The sequence below is a fragment of the Mercenaria mercenaria genome, chromosome 18 (genome assembly GCF_021730395.1).
Source record: "Mercenaria mercenaria strain notata chromosome 18, MADL_Memer_1, whole genome shotgun sequence".
NCBI lineage: Eukaryota > Metazoa > Mollusca > Bivalvia > Venerida > Veneridae > Mercenaria > Mercenaria mercenaria.
In genome coordinates, this window is record NC_069378.1 from 27,434,610 (window position 1) to 27,451,226 (window position 16,617).

A 16,617-nucleotide genomic window follows, 5' to 3' on the forward strand; every position below is an offset into this window, starting at 1 on the left:
GTCTTATAGAATTCTTTCTTCTTAAATATATATAATACTCCCATATAAATAACTGATCTAGTTAATAGAGATCGCAGATATGTTGCAATGAATTGTGACTGTAGTCGATAAAATAAGTCCGAAAGTACGCGTCTTTATGTTACAGATTTTACAGAATTCGTTTCTCGACCCATTAAAGTTTTCTAAATAGGCACATGTAAGCGGTGTATGGACTCTGAACGTCAAATAACTTCTTATTTAGCACAGGAAAAGAAATCCAAATATTTATTTTGATAAATGAGATAATTTCTTTTTAACAAATGTTGAAAGCCATATCAAATATTTCATGAAAATGATATAAATCGCGAAAAGAAAACATTCGTCACGGAATGGTTAGCAATGAAGCCCAGAGGATTAAAACTGTCTAATCGGATTTAAGTTCAATGGCAGTTTTTCAAACTTAAGATTGGGAACACATGATTTGTTTCACATAAAGATTTATCTGATTACCACTGATATACATTTGAATAAGCATTTATCAAAATATGTCTAAACATATGAAAATATTTAATAGATGGTGCCCTACATTATCTACAAACGCAAAAAAGGGACACGAAAACAGCCTCACTTTTCGAAAAAAAAATGAATAGAAATGTAAGAAAAAAGCATAATGCACAATGGACGAAGAATAGAACTAGGGACCAAGCTGCGTGTTGAGGAGCAACTGTCGTACAGACGGACAAATAAAATATAAATGGTATAAAAAACTACTTCATACAAATGCATTCGAAAAACGGCTTCATGACATTATTTAAAAGATGCGCTGACATGAATAATAGCTACAATATACTTTAATGACAAAAAGTCAGAAACCGAAAAGCAAAACGTAACATATGGGCAGATAAAACATTAATCACTTGACCAACATAACGCGGCACCACACCCACAAAAGACTCAAACATTACGGTCAATGGTCAGAGGTTTTTGAGTACATGGCAAAGTAGGCTAAAACGCACACGGTTTTGCGAGGAAGTCAAAAAAAAAAGTACGACCTTTCAAGTCTGTGTATATGACAGACATTTTCCTGTGCATAAATATTTCATAAATCTAACAATATTTTCACAGAGTGAGATGATCCCTCGTAAATTTAAAAAAGCGTCCGATGAACATGACATTGACAATAAATAACGAAAGTAATGAATTAATTACTTGTATATTTACATAAATTAAATATAAAGTAAAGCCTTTTGTGATCAGGAAGATATACAGCAGATCTTAACACACTGCATAGGCCAATACGAACATCCCCATAGGATAATACGAACACCCCCATAGAACAACATTAACACCCCCATAGGACAATAGGACAATACGGACAGCCCATAGGACAATACGGATATTCTTACAGGACAACACGAACAACTCCATAGGACAATACGGACAACCCATTTATAAGACAATATTGTTAGTCTTATAGGACAACATGAACACCACCATAGGACAATCCGGACAACCCATTTATTAGACAATATGGTTAATTTTGTAGGAGAACATGAACAACACAACAGGACAATACGGACAGTCCATAGAACAATATGGATATTCTTATATCTTATAGGACAACGCAAACAATCCCATATAGGACAATACGGACAGCCCATAGGACAATATGGATATCCCTATAGGACAACACGAACAACCCCGTAGGTCAATATGGACAACCCATCCCCCACCACCCCCTGAATAGGACACCAGAGACAACCCTATACCCCCGGCATCCTCGTTTTCACATCGTTGTATTTTGCACCAGTATGCAAAGGAAGCCTTTGCAACATGTCCCCAAAACAACCTTTGTGGGGATCGTGGGGAATCTGTAGATTTATAATTTAAATAACACGCTAAAATATTTCTTTGCCAAGTATATGCGAACAGCCCATTACCTACGTTAGTACATACATAGTGAGTAATATAAAGTAAATGCTTTGTACTCTAATTGTAATTAACACGTGCATGAAAATTAGCACAAATATAGAATGCCATCAAAAAATAAACATGTATGACTTTGATGTAATTAATTAAGCACTATTGTTTCTGAATAATTGATGCATGAAATCGATTCTATCAGGGAGCAGACTATTCATCATCTATATTCGCCTGAATCTAGCAGAATTTACAGTCTTGTTTTAAGTGCAAAACCTCAGCTCAACTCAATAAAAATCCTGTCTTTATACCGCTTGCAATACTCTGGGGACCCACCATTATTCTACTTTATAGTAATTCATTTTAGACGGATTACAAGTTAAGCTGAACTCGGGTAAAGTGAATTTTTAAGCGGTTATATGCCAGCAGAAGAAGAGGTGTAGTCGCGGATGACTGTCCGATGCACGATTCCGCTGCAGTTTGAATGGCTTATTTTGTAAATAGAACTTGAAAAAAGACTCACGCAAAAGCTCGCATACCCAAACTTTACTGACACGGTATATCTTTCTGTAAGGGGACTAATGGTGTTGGGTGTTGGGCGCTCACTCCACAGGTCGTTGGTTCGAGTCTTACTGGGGTCATGGCAACACCTCATATGACACCTGTACTGAACTTTCCAGGAAACGCACCTGAGAGTGATTCAAATAAGCCTAAAGTTTTTGTCAAAATCGAGCAAAAATGAATTAGTATAAATTAATGCTTACAACTTTGCTTCATTCTGCATATACCTTGTACACGACAATCTCGCGTATACTCTTGCTTCGGGTTAATACATATCTATGTATCCAATAAAGGTACACAAGAATGTTGCTTCCCTTTGATCTCTAGTATGATGTCAGTAAATTATGTATGCTACCCCGTTTTTGGTAAGTAATTATTTATTGTCATTTTTTTTATTGACAGCTAGGTAACCATGCAGTCTCTTTCAAACTGAGATTTATTACATATTCTTACAGCCACACAGTATGTGTCTTTATCACTTTAGCTCCCGATTTATTCTATACTATGTCGTGTTTAATGCCGTTTTTCAATTCAATGGGCTTGGTTATAAGTTGAATTCTTCATCAATATATATAGCTCACATTGTTAGTTTCCGGTAACCTCCCACTTATTAAATACAGTTCGAACATTAAACTCTCTTTTGATATTACTAGTATTTGTCGGGATGTCTTTTCCCATGATAAACCTTCACAAGAATAATTATTCTATTTTTTTTTTTGTAAATATCACGTACAATTTGTATTAAATAAATTCCTTTAATGCAAAAAAACATGGCCAAAATACTTAAAGTAAATTGCATAAATTGCGCTCTTAAGAAAAAGAAGCCACTTGTTACGTGTCAAATACTTGTACCCCTGCCAATTCATTTAACAGTATAATTTTCATAGACTATGGACCAGTGCCATGGACGTCCTTCAGTGTTAAATATTTGCGAAGAAACTCTACCCAGAGTAAATACTGCGGTATAAATGTCAATTACATTTGTACCCGGGCAAATATTTGAATAAAATAGCCGTGTAATGTAAATTAGAGGTTATAACGATGGTCAAACGAGGCTAAACTCTTCACTTATGTGGGATCACCCTCAATAAATGTTTAAAGATATCAGTCATGTACTTTGCAAGAGTATTAATTTTGTACTAATTTCTCATCCTGAAAAATAAACTGAGAGACATTGTGGACAGAATGGTGCATCTTCTTCTTCTTGTCGTTCGCCGGAATGGTGTATAAGACCCCTTGGGCCGCAAAATGTCCAAATGTACCCCTTTGTTAAATGACGACTACATTTAAATTACTTAATGACCCATTCTTACTGTGTACGTCTCCTTGTGGTGCATTGTTAGTTCTTACTGCTAACTTACTGCTAATTGATGTTAAGTTGGGAGATTTCGGTCTAAACAGGCGTCATAATTAAGGATTAAATGCTAGATTAATATATAAATCTCGCAAAAAAGACCACACCTCTGTACTCGGTGAAGTTTTTAAAATCATTAAAGCGCTTGCGTGGTTAAAGAAAAGGTCAGATGTTAGAAGTATATTGTAGGTTAACAAAAATATTTTTCATTTGTCCGACTAATAATGAATGAACTACCGTCATAATATTACATTTTGCAATCATATACATGCCACCACAAAAGTAATAAATTAAATACATTCTATATCATAGCCTATACCTTTTTGATGACACATGCAGCATTACACGGACATTACTATAGTTGTCATATAAGAAAAATAATTTCGATGAAAGCGAAATCATATAGTTATCATAAAAATTAGATAATTAAATATTATCTGTAATACGGTGACGTAAATCGGCAGATGCAATGTGTTGCTTTATCGCACTTAAGTCGCATCTAGGTATAATTACAGAATCATACACGAAGTTAATTTTGTTATACGACACATCATTAAATACTAACAATACATACAACAAACCTAAATGACGATTTATATTTCCTCATATTTTTTACAGCTGACAGGCTTAAATCACACTTAAGAAAATATATGGCCAAAATACGTACATGTCTATTATATAAAAAAAAGTAACCGCTCGTAAGTACTTACCTTGACGAGCGGTGTTACAGAACACCCGTATATTATTTATACAGTATTTTGTTTAAATATCCAATTCTGGGTTAAGTAAATCCACAAATGTTTCAAAAGCGAGGAAAATTTCCACTATAGCTACGAATATCAACGAAAACTTTACCACAGTTACATTATTTACACTGTAAAAAGTCTCGAAAATTATAAATCCAATATATTTAACCAAATATGGTAAATATAGACAAAATATATCATGCAATCAGCTGTCAGACATGTAAATAACACTGTATCATTTCTACGTAAGTATGTACTGTCAGTAACAGGGCCTAGGGGTGTTATCTACAGTACTATGTAAATTATTAAGGACGTCACGCACCGCAGATCAAAATCGCAGGGACATTTTCAACGTTATTATTATCACCTCCTTAAAGCCCAATAACACCAACAAATAATACCGTAGTCTCGCTTAAAAATTATCTCCCTTTAATGAGAAAAAGTGTGCGCGGGACGCAATAGAATGGAACTAAGGACATATTTAACAGATCTCTGAAAAAATATGCTCAGAACGACTATGTATAAGTTGTTTGAACTCGGAACACGTATACACCGTGCTGAATTTGAATAAACTTTTCTTTTGGATAAATATTTTTTAATAGGCTGATTGGGACTAAAAAAATCTTCGTTTACGGTAACATGCTAAAAAAATAGGGTAGGTAGGTCGGATTTTTTATTATGAAATGAGACTCTTCGAAAATTATTTTTGTTTAAGAAAAATGAATACAAATAAGGGGGTTCAGTAAGTTGATTTCTAACCTCACTTACAATGTTTAAAGCATAAAAAGTGTAGTTTCGCAACTTTTCGTTAAAAAGTTGAAAAAAAAAAATCTTTAAGGCCATAAAAAAAAAACATTTGGGGTCGGGCCAAAAATTTAGGGTCGGTCGGGATACCGGAAACAAACAATTTTTTATGCATTGTCGTATTTGTGTAGAAGGGGCGTGTTCTATTTCACCTCAGCTTGATGTATTATGTAATTTGTCATCATCTATTTTATATGCTTTTTCACAAGTTATGATTTATGTATTTTGATTCAAAATATTATCATGATCATGACATGTGTAGAATAATACACATTTTGTTCATTTATGTAATCAGTGTCTAAACATATATTTTTCTATTTCCCCGAAGAGTTCACCTCTTGTTAACGTTATTGCTCACAAGGCCGAAAATGAAACAATTACTTCTTGAAACATGATTTGCAATCATAATCTGTAGGAATTTTGTAACGACTAAAATCAACTATAAATTAGATAAACTTTTCGTAAAATTTTCCTCAAGCCGAAAATCAACAGCCGTCAGAGTTTGTACATAAAACACATTCTGCGTTGAATAGAAATACGAAAAATATGTATAGGTAAGAGGCTTTGATAACCGGGCGAATTTTTGAAAAAAAAAAAATTAAGGGAGACTTTTCGGAAATTATTTTTGTGTCAAAAATGAATACAAATAAGGGGGTCATGCCTTTAGAGCATCAGTAAGTTGATTTCTAACATCACTGACCATAAAGCATAAAAAGTGCAGTTTTGCACAGTTTTGTCAAAAAATTGAAAAAGTTATTCCCCAAGGCCATAACAAACATTTAGGATCGGGCCAAAAATTTAGGGTAGGTTGGGGTACCGGAAACAAGCAATTTTTTTACGCCTAAATATCTTTTTATTTTGAATGACACAGGCCACGATTTAAAAAGCCATAATTCTCTCTTTTCCCCTTCTATTTTCCGTATAGAATGTCTAAAATATGGTAACAATGAGGTCATTTAAAGCAAAACTGTTAATGAAAAGTTATATGTCCGAATTGAATATTTGCTACATACATAAGCTTAAGGAGGCTTTGGAATAGACAAAAAATGAAATCAGTTCCACCGTCAGAATGTTCAATGTAAGATCCGCTCACAAGACCAGGTCTATTTAAGTTGAAAATGTTGGTTAATACAGGCTTTCCTCATGTGGAACCTTACTCTGCCCTTAGCATACGACCCGAACATTTGACGGCAGGGCATGAATACTATTTCATTTGAAAAGTTAAAGCAGGCAATTCTGTTAAAGCCAAATCTGTTATTACTATCTACTACTTGGCGGGATACTGTTAAAACCTGTCCATGCAAAGGATGAATATAGATCAATGGTCAAAGATATTCTAACACTATAGATAATAATCCTTGATGACGTGACGAGCTGAAATAATACATCTCGAACAGTGATTTGCTTTTTTAATAAAATCACTGTTTAGTTGTCGTTCAGATGCATATCATTACGTCACTAGTGCTGCACCTTCGTGATATAATTACTCGCATATGAACTCGTTATTCAACGACAAATCACTGTCTGAGATATATTATTTCCCAAAACCTTAAAAGAAAGTCCAATGCAGTCTTACTGTAGATTTGCAGTTACAGCCTATGCCATATATTTTTGGACATGGTATACTGCAGCAGAATGCCAAAACATACTTTCTTTGTAAAATAATCGATAATTGGGGATGAATTGATTGGTCTATTTAAAGTTAAAATCAATCATTGCCCGATACATTTTACATCCGAAAAATCGGAGCATCCGAACTGTCATGTCGACATTACAACCGTAGAGACATAAAATTGACATATTTCCAGTGGTCGCAGCACACATCAGGACCGAAAACTATTTTCAGTCAAGCACACAAGCTGCAAAATCAGCTAAAAATGAGACCCCAGATTTTAGTGGTGGTGTATTATCTAAGTTTCCATGACAAATTCTGTAGTGTAATTATTTCATTACGAAAATGCTACCTACACGTCGAGTAAAGATCTGTCATGTGATTTCAGCAAAATAATTGCAAAGAAAATAAAGAAAATAGCTCTACATAGCAAACAAAATGAGGACTATTTGAATCCACCATTGTGTGATTAACATTTTCCTATTGTCTGCATGCCTAATACGTAGGCAAGTTGCTAACCCCATGCCTTTTTTGTTGTTGAAATACTGGTAAAATCTGCTCGTGTCGATTTCATATCTCACGTATGTTAATTAAGAAATATTATACCACACACAGTGCTTTTGTGTTTAATAACCAGCATCAGAATTAAAAACGTAAACGAGAAAAATAAGTTTCACTAGAAGAAAAGAAGCAGGAAAGAAATCAAAGAGCAGAAAAGAAAGCAATTTTTGCCGGACATCACATGGAAAATTCCTTTCCTTGCCAGAAAGAAAGTTTCGATGAGCGTTTACCATAAACTCTAAAACATGCATTTCTCAAACACATTGATTGCTTACCAATATTTTAAATGTGACCATAGACAAATATTTTGTTCAATGTGTTGCAATAATAAGCGTTTGCGCAATAATATTGGCAGTAGCTGCGCAAATGTTACGCGCAAATTTAATAACCAATCAGCACGGTGAGGATGCGTACACCGGATATTGTCATTTAGTGATAAGGTATTTTCCGAAAACGTGTTTATTTTTCGTCAACAAGGTAAGTAAAACACCTATTTACTATTGTATTATACTACTATGGAAGAAAAGAGCATTACTTTTAATAACTAGATTCTGTGTATATGCTCTCACAAGCGTAAAATGAGTCAATCTTATGAAGGAACGCTGAAATTTGTGATAAAATGGCAACTTTATCATCTGATAAATGCAGGTCGGGGACACATTTCTCCCGATATCGTCACTTATTGTCTTGTGATAAAAATTCTGAATCGTATGATTAATTTAGTTATATACAAAGAAAACATGTGCAAAATTTAAGCTTTGTAAATGTTCAAATGACAGAGAAATCGATGATAAATGAGCGTCGGCGGTGTACTGTGTATTGCAAATATATGTACTGTGTATTGACCTGTATCGCATTTTACTGTACTGTGTATTGTTTACATTATCGCTGAGTTTTATAGAATGAATCTTACAAAATGTACGTTATCATTTCCTTTTCAAAGTATAAACAGTAATTTCTTTAGCCCTGAAGATACGTGATGTTTTACATTGATATTTATAGCGTTTACTCTGTTGTAATTCATGTAATTAGCTCTAAATTTAACTCACAGTCTACACCATAGTGCAACAAGGGGCAGTATTTTTTGTTATGTTTTCCAGTTGTAAATGTAGATATATTCTATTATTCCATTGAGCATTGTTTAAGCTGATATTAAATGAATTATCTCAAAAACAGTTAAAGGTATCTTTTAAAATTTTGCATTGGGATGCCACTTAGACTTACTCTCAATATCTTGCAGAAAGCCCGGTCCTACTAATAAATACTATATTGTGATTTGTTTTCGTTGCAGATTCAACTTGTGTATGTTGTTTATGACTGGCTCGAGGAAAGAATTTAAGGCCATTGTATGTCATTTTGTTGAACACCACCAAAATGACGAGAATATTTTCGTATGCCAACGACCAAAACCGCAAAAAAGTAAATAACAAGATAGCACGAGACATATGCAGAGAGAAAAAAGCAGAAAAATACTGTTGATTCAGAAAATATTAACATACATGTTTTAAAAAGGAACCCGATTACAAAAGGGACCAATTTGCAACAGAAGAAACCTTTGATTTGGGCAAATGGTGAGGAGCCTGTTCACTGACGGTAGTGGAAATGTAGGCCTATGCTATCTACCACGCCATCTAGCTCAAAATTTACACAGTGCTACCAGTACAAAAATATAATCTACACACGGCGGTGTACACGGAACTTTCAATGTTACACTGAGTGCAATTCCATGGACAGACAAGGTTTTCGGAGAGTAGGTTACACAGTCTAAGAAAGAATGTGACAAAATAGATGAATGAATAAATAGCCTTTAATCAGTTTGTTTGCCAAGAAACGTTTTCTTTAACTGATTTTATAGTTTCCTATATTTTTTGACGTCGCAAAATGTTTTCATCGACAACTTGGTTAATATGAGTATAGTGAAGACTGCAAGTTGTTTTGAAGAGGAGGCTTATAACTCTTCCAATGATTTTACAATTGTACAACTGCTTGCATAACAGAGACCGCATTTCTGACGCTAAATTAAGAGGAAAGAGAGAAAAACAAACAGACAAATACTTATTGACATTCAAAGAAGTAGCCAGTTACTGCATAAATGTGATGAGTGTACATTACTTCCACATAAGACTGGGCACTGATACTGAAATAGGTTCTGTTGTGACATATTTATTTTACCAAACATTATTTGACAAGCAATATTGTAAAAGCCATGTTTTACTTTGATAAAGAACAAATAGTCATGTACACTGAAATATTTATTAAACAAACTTGAAACCTAAACACAAATTCATAAGAGCAAAGATCATACTAAGGTAGTAGAAGAACTCTATAAGATTTGTCCTTTGTTCTAATCCTTTCTATCAACTGTTCTTGTAATGTTAGTATATAAATATAATTATGTATATTGTTGAGAATAAATATGTTTAAACCAAAGATCATATACATTTTACATTCAACAGTTTGAATACATGAAAAAAATCGGAATGATCTTCAAGTCAGTTCCCGATCGTTTGTTATAGTTCGAAGTTGATCTTGACAACAAATATACTATTTTGGTTAACAGGGAAGTTGATCACATAACAATGATAACGAACTGTTTGCATAGAAATGACATATATCTTGCAAATGAAGTGTGCAAGAATAACACATGGTACTGTTTCCTCCTACTTCTAAAACAAATTGCTCAGTGCATATGACACCCATTTTGTTTCGTATGAAGCAAGTGGTGAGCTAATTACCTTTCAGAACAATGCATTTAAAGCAATAAAAATAGCTTTGACTATATTATCGTAAGAAATTTTCAAGTGAAATTAGTTCGAGGGTTCTACGTCAAATGAGTCTAAGGTTATTGAAGAGAAACCACTTTAAAAGTTCAAAGCCCCTACGACCTTGACCTTCGAACTATTGACACCATAATCGATAAAGGTCATCTATTGACCAAGGTTTATGTCTCTTTGTAGTATGAAGGCAAAAGGATAACATATTTTCATGTTTGCTCTTCTTATAAGGAGAGGCCTTTTCTACTCTTATCGTCATCATATCCTGTGTTACATTATTATAAAACTTCACGGCTGAACTTGTGGCTGGGCCTTTTATCGGCAATGGCTAGTCTTTAGACAGTTTCTCGGAGTGACTATTGGCATGCCGCTGTAATTGTAAGTTGTAATATCAGTGTTTAAACTGGTGCTTGTTATTTTCGCTGTGAAGTCTAATGTCATCTGCAAACAGAAAAAGAAATTCCATCATTTGGGCCAATGGAATTACATGCTTTGTCTATCTAACGACCATAAATGCTGAAAATATGCACGTTTCCAATATCAATACTCAGAACACCAAACTGCAATACACAGTACAAATATTACTTTGAAAACTCAATACACAGTTCACCATCGACGCTCATTTATCACCGATTTCTCCGTGATTTGAACATGTACAAAGCTGAAATTTTGCACATTTTTTCTTTGTATGTAACTAAATAAATCGTACGATTCAGATTGTCCCCAAAATGCAAATAGGTTATGGTATCGGGACAAATGTGTTTACGGCATGCATTTATCAAATGATAAACTTGTCATTTTATCACATATTTTAGCATTTCTACTTAAGATTGACTCATTTTACGCTTGCAAGAGCATATACACAGTATCTAGTTATGAAAAGTAATGCTCTTTTCTTCTGTAGTAGTAAAATACAATAGTAAATCGGGGTTTTACTTACCTTGTTGACGAAAAATAATCACGTTTTCGGAAAATACCTTATCACTTAATGGCAATATCAGGTGTACGGTGTCGGCCCGGTACAATTTCTCCTTCTTTGCTGTATAGTAAAACAAGCACTTTTGGACATGGATTGTGAATTTCACAACAAAATTGCAGCATTGACAGCTCTGTATTTCTGAAGAGTTATACTATCCCAGTCAATATATCACAGAAAAACACCACCATCAACGATGAACTTTTTTGCTACACATCAAAGTATCTAGTCCATGTTTAAATTTCCCACTGACATCTGTCATGGCCACCAGTCTGGTGTAGTTTTTTAATCCTTCCGCACAGAAATGTAATCCTGAAAAACACACATAAAACAACTGTTAAAGACATCAGAAATGACAAAAAACGTACACAGTATCAATAAATACATTTGGAATATAACATGTCAAAGTAGGGATAGCGTTAAATTGGGAACTTCAATTTCAAAGAACTACTTTCTAGGATACAACGACCCGGAAGTACTTCTATACCGGGGTGACACCGTACGCATCCTCACCGTGTTCAGTGCGTTTTGTACATCGCTCGCAAATAAGCGCAACGATTGGAAAATCGGGCAACTTAAGTTGCTTGCGCGTTTGGTAAATCAGTCTGCGCTGAAGACATACCGATTTCATCTTCTGACACAATTTTATAAGAGAGCCCTTTAAATAAAATTGTTTAATGATAAAAATGGCAAAACCATTGAAGGTGAGAACTGTTCAAGCCGTCCTGTTTACGTGTACATTACATTAAATTATAATACAAAAAGGTGATCCACATATTCATTCAGTTATTTGAAGAAGATATTTTCGTCCTTATAATAATTTACATGCTATTTCTAAGAGTCGTTTCGACATCCCAGGTGTATTTAATAAACACTAATTATTATTATCAATTCTTTAATGCTTTAAATTTATAGTTAAAGCTTTAAAAACTAAAATGGTAATTTCACAAACACAAGGATAAAATAGAAATTCTTGACTAAGTATTTCTCATGAAATCTTTTTTTTCCAAGGACGTTATTTACGTCATTGTGTTTGCTTTTGTAAGACATTATAGTTCAATGTCTAATTCTGCCAATTAGTTCTAAATAGCCACATTAGCTGTGAGTTTTAGGCCCCTAGGCGGGATAAAATGATATCTGTCGTGCTTCATTCAATGTACATCTTAGTCCTTCCTCATCATTTAACTTGAAAGCATCATATGATATAGGGCCCACATTCCTGATTAGACATTTACCGGAATAATGGTCTTGATAACATCTGACCTAAGCTTGAAACTCAGTCATTTTCGGATAAAAATCTACTTAAGTCTTAATTAAAGACCTGCTCCAGTCCTACCTTTTAACCTTAAATTTTCACTGAAAAAGCATGAACATCCTGACTATGAACAGTGAGGCCTGTCATAAAATTCTGTATAAAATACCTGTGGTTTTGCGTGCTAGTGTAGCGCGTGGCCTTTAACTGTTACCTATTGTAATCATGGGTTGCATACACACAATAGAATTTGAATAGCCGCGGAGCAGAGCTTTAAAGAACAACATTATAGATACAATACAGTACATTTCATTCAATATACCGAAACTTAGAGGTCAATTTCGCATATGGGGGCCCATGGTCAGTCAATAAGTAGGTCGCTAAACTATGGAAGCCCTGGAGGGATAGTTGACTTCCGTACTTCCCAATGTTGACTTCTAACTTTTGCACTTCTCACTTTTAACCTTAACAAGTCAAGAAATCACCACTTCCTATACACTGCTAATTTACCAACACAGTCCAAACAACCCCCATGCCCATAATCCAAATACCCACAATAAGTAGATCAGCTATTATTTGACCACCTTTACAGTAACTAGGCTAGCTAATCCTATACAACTGAATTCTATATCTTTGTACATATAAACCTAAAATCTTCTAAAACATTTTTTAACAAGTAGAATAAAAAATCATGTGTAATATATTCAGTATCATTTATGAATAAAAACATCTCTGATATGAAACTACATAAAAGTTGACAGTTGCAGGTAAAATACATTTTATTACATAAAGTTCCAATATTTGGGTTAATCATGCCCGCTATTCATGTATATGCTTACATAAACTAAAATCTACTAAGAAACGCAGTAGAATCAAATGTGTTTTATACACAACAAAACTCATTTTAAGCAGTTAAGAATCAAATGTGTTTTATATACAACGTACATGAATGAAATCTCTGTTCAAAACGAAACTAGCTAAAAGTTGAGAGTTGCAAATAAAATGAGCGAGTTGAGCGGGTACATGAATGTATGAATGTTGAGTAACTGATCAAGTGAGTACATGACTACCTGTACGGATGTTGAGTGAGTAAATGAATGCAAGAATACAAGAGTAACTGACCACGTGAGTACATGAATGTAAGAAATTTGAGTAAGTGACCATGTGAAAACATGAATGTACGAATGTTGAGAAAGTGATCGAGAGAGTACATGAATACATGTACGCATGCCGAGTAAGTGACCAAGTGAGTACATAAGTGTATGGATGCTGAGTAAGTGACCGAGTGAGTACACAATACATGTACAGATGTTGAATAAGAGACCGTGTGAGTACATTAATGTAAGTATATTGAATAAGTGACCGAGTAAGTACATAAATACATGTATGTATGCTGAGTAATTGACGTAGTGAGTACATGAATACATGTACGGATGATGAGTTAATGACCGGGTGAGTACATGAATGTACGGATGTTGAGTAAGTGACTGAGTGAGTACATTTTTTGTACATGAATACATGTATGGATGTCGAGTAAGAGAACGCTTGGGTGCATGAATGTACCAATGTTGAGTAAGCGACCGAGTGAGCACATGAATGTACGAAAGTTGAGTAAGCGACCGAGTGAGCACATGAATGTACGAAAGTTGAGTAAGCGGCCGAGTGAGCACATGAATGTACGAAAGCTGAGTAAGCGACCGAGTGAGCACATGAATGTACGAAAGTTGAGTAAGCGACCGAGTGAGTACATGAATGTACGGAAGTTGAGTAAGTGACCGAGTGAGCACATGAATATATGTGTAGATGTTGAGTAATTGACCCAGTGAGTACATGAATGTATGGGTGTTGAGTAAGTGAGTACAAAATATCCTATTATCTATTTAACTGTGTTTTACTATACAAAGTATTATTTCTTTGCTTAAGTATGTTGAAGCATTCTTGTCAAATCTGAGTGAGTAAATAACAGTGTAAGTTTTTCTTCTTTACTTAGGCTCGCAAAACTTTCAAAAACAAAAGTGGCTTTTTGTAACAACAAATTTCTCTCAACTGTATATAGTGGACAGTCCAGAATGACATGCATTTCTGACTCTACAACATTACATCCAAAGGGACATATACGTTGGTTCTCAGGCAACCCTTCATAGCGGCCAGTCTCTAGTCTGGGTGCAACGCCACTTCGAAATTTAGCCAATGCAGCTCTGTGAGCGAATGGTAAATGCATTTTACAATACTGCTCTACAGAATAGTCATTCTTAAACATTCTATATGATGTTGATTAGGTTAACCTTAATTATTTTGTTATTGTTTTCGATGGATTTTCATTAATTGTTCAGAAATTTAATTAATTTGTTTACCTGGTCACAGCATATTGTTGTTATCTTACAATTTTAACAAAGTAAATCACAGTCGAATGTTTTAACAGATTTGAACTTAATTATTGTTTGTTTCAGTACCAGTCATTTATTTACGAAAATACCCAATGGTGATCGATTCTACAGCTGTACTTTACGGTTATATGAGTACATAATGACCGTTTTGATTGACTTGTTTTTTGAAATATGAATATTTCAAAATACTTGTAAACATGTTATTGCGATGCAGTTCGTGAGAAAGGTATCAATACGCAGGGAAAATGCTTAGAAAAAAATAGACTGAATTAGGAAGAGAAGCGGGAATCAGGAGGACAGAATTAGAAGGAAAAAATGATTAACAGAAATGGAATCGGATAACTGAACAACAGTAGATCGGGTAAGAGAGAGAGTGTTAAGTTAGGTTATTATAACATAGAACATTAACTTTTCGGCTTAGAAGTATAAGTTATTTAAAAGTTTGGCGCGGGACAAACACTTTAAAAAGCTGATGTATTTATACCTGGATCGATTGTTATTTTAGTTGATCTTGTTAATAGACCCGTGTGTGTTAAAAAAACCTGCTGACTTTCTTAATCAATGCAATCTACAAAGAGTCGTGTTGTGTTACACGAAAGTGCAGCTTTTGTATGTAAGTGTTTGTGAGTTTCCGTCATTTCTGACTTTGAACTACCTATAAATGCAAAAAAAAAAAAAAAAAATAAATAAAAACTGAAGGTCAACAGCAATAGCCGACATTCACAGGAGGACAAATACAGTTTTAAGCAGATTCTATACATTCAGACTGTAAACTAATACATACATACAAATTTAATGTTTTTTTTACAAACTGTTAATATCAAAACTGAGAAAGAAAAAACATCGCTCGCTCCGTCTGTGTATTGAAGTTATAATCCTTCAAGAATACTATACCAGATCATGCAGAAAACTGCGCCTTTGTATAAAATTTCTTGGAATTAACCAAAAATGAAAACAATAATTATCTGAAAGAATATAATCTGAAGGAAACTAAAACACGCAAAGGAAAAACAGTAAACTTTCTGTATTAAGCAACTTTTGCACACACACACACACACACACGCATACACGTGAAATTATGGACAAAGTCACGTTGAGCTCATGATTGTAAGCAAAAGATCATATCAAATCTGCTGACGATGTGCAAAAGGAACTAAAGAGAAGCAGTCCATCCTCCTAAAATTTCTCTTTCATGTAACACGCAGGTCTAGTGACAGCATAGTGTTTAAGGCGAAAGGATGAAAGTCAACTTCTAATTCAAGAAAGTTATTTATTGTATTACTACATTCCACATAGAATGGTTGCGTATCTGTTAGATTAAAGGCTCATAATGCCTTTATTTAAAATGTGACTGCTACATTTTCCGTTATGAACATAAAATATTCTCTTTTTAAATCTTTTTTCTGATAATTCTAATAATTACTTTCTTTCACAGTTGTCAAAGGTTTGAATATTGCTGAATATACTAGAATGTTTTATTGAATATATTGTTTTTATCACCTCCCTTTATGGCTTTATACAACTATAAATTCATGTACAATATTAAAATTAGTGCTTTTCTAACCATGTAAATACGCATAACATTTATTTGCAAAGATGTTTAAGATAACAATTTAAAGCATTAAGGTCTGTTTTCTACCTTCTGCGGAGTGATAATACGGTGTTCATTATACTGACGGCAGTTCTTCATT

General features: G+C 34.2%; 1 protein-coding gene across 10 annotated transcripts in view; it reads right to left on the reverse strand.

The window, feature by feature from the left end:
* LOC123537945 (dystonin-like) overlaps window positions 1-4,831 on the reverse strand; it is a 145,713-nt gene extending 140,882 nt beyond the window's left edge. For 6 of the 10 annotated variants that reach the window (XM_053530499.1, XM_053530500.1, XM_053530505.1 and 3 more), the window contains exon 1: window positions 4,525-4,830. The gene's annotated coding sequence lies outside the window, so the exon portion shown is untranslated. Of the gene's footprint in view, window positions 1-4,524 lie in introns of all 10 variants that reach the window. The other 4 variants (XM_053530506.1, XM_053530502.1, XM_053530507.1 and 1 more) reach the window with 2 other exon arrangements.
* Between the last annotated feature and the right edge of the window lie 11,786 nt (window positions 4,832-16,617).